The sequence below is a fragment of the Arachis ipaensis genome, chromosome B06 (genome assembly GCF_000816755.2).
Source record: "Arachis ipaensis cultivar K30076 chromosome B06, Araip1.1, whole genome shotgun sequence".
NCBI classification, from domain to species: Eukaryota; Viridiplantae; Streptophyta; class Magnoliopsida; order Fabales; family Fabaceae; genus Arachis; species Arachis ipaensis.
In genome coordinates, this window is record NC_029790.2 from 23,591,284 (window position 1) to 23,592,244 (window position 961).

Consider the following 961-nt stretch of genomic DNA (forward strand, 5'->3'; position numbering starts at 1 on the left):
TTAGCTTTTTGTATTATTTAATTGAAATATAATATTTTTTGTATTATTTAATAGATACATAATATTTAATAGACTAAGCTTTATTGTAAAAACTACGTAAATGATTAATTTGTTGTGTATTTTTGTTTGGTAATTAATCCGTTAATAATTATTGAAGTAGTAAATTTATGGCAAAGGTTAATGTTGAAGTAGTTTAGAAGTACGTAATTGTTGAACCAAATTTTAAAAAGTTCAATAGTTATTATATGCACAAAATAGATATAGCATGTTGTAGAATATGAAAAGGTTTAAAGATGACAGTAATACCATAGTTTCTTTTGATTAATATTTACGTAGCAAGTAAAGTAAAGGTGAAAGGAGATCAATGTAAAGAACCATAACCTAGGTTTTAGGATTTATTGAAAAAAGATTTAGGGATGTTTACTAGGATTTAGGTTGTTGAGCTTATAATTTATGGTGTAGGATTGAAGATTTTAGGTTAAGAATTTATAGAGGTAAATTAGTGTTTATGGTTTAGTAAGATTTAGTTAGGTTTAGCATAGTTTAGGGTTAGGATTTTATGTTTAAAGTTTAGGATTTAGGTATCTAGAGGTAAACTAGTGTTTAGGATATAGGAAGGTTTAGTATAGGTTTTAAGTTGTACAATTCATATTTTAGTAAAATTCATAGATAATTAGTATTTAATCACATGAACATGTAGTTAGAGTTTAGTGAGCTGAATGACTAGTTAGGGTTTTTGTAAGTTGAATTTGTGTTTAAGGTTTATTTTGACGGAAAAATGTCTAAAATTATATTCAATAAAATAAGGTTTAGGATTTAGGTTTTGTTTAGGTTAACCAGTTTGTAAAATTTTTTGAAGTAAAGTAGGATTTAGAATTTACTGAGATGGAGTAGGATTCACAATTAAAGTTGAGAGCAAATTGTGCAGTTAGTAATTAAATGAATTCGAATAGGTTGGAGT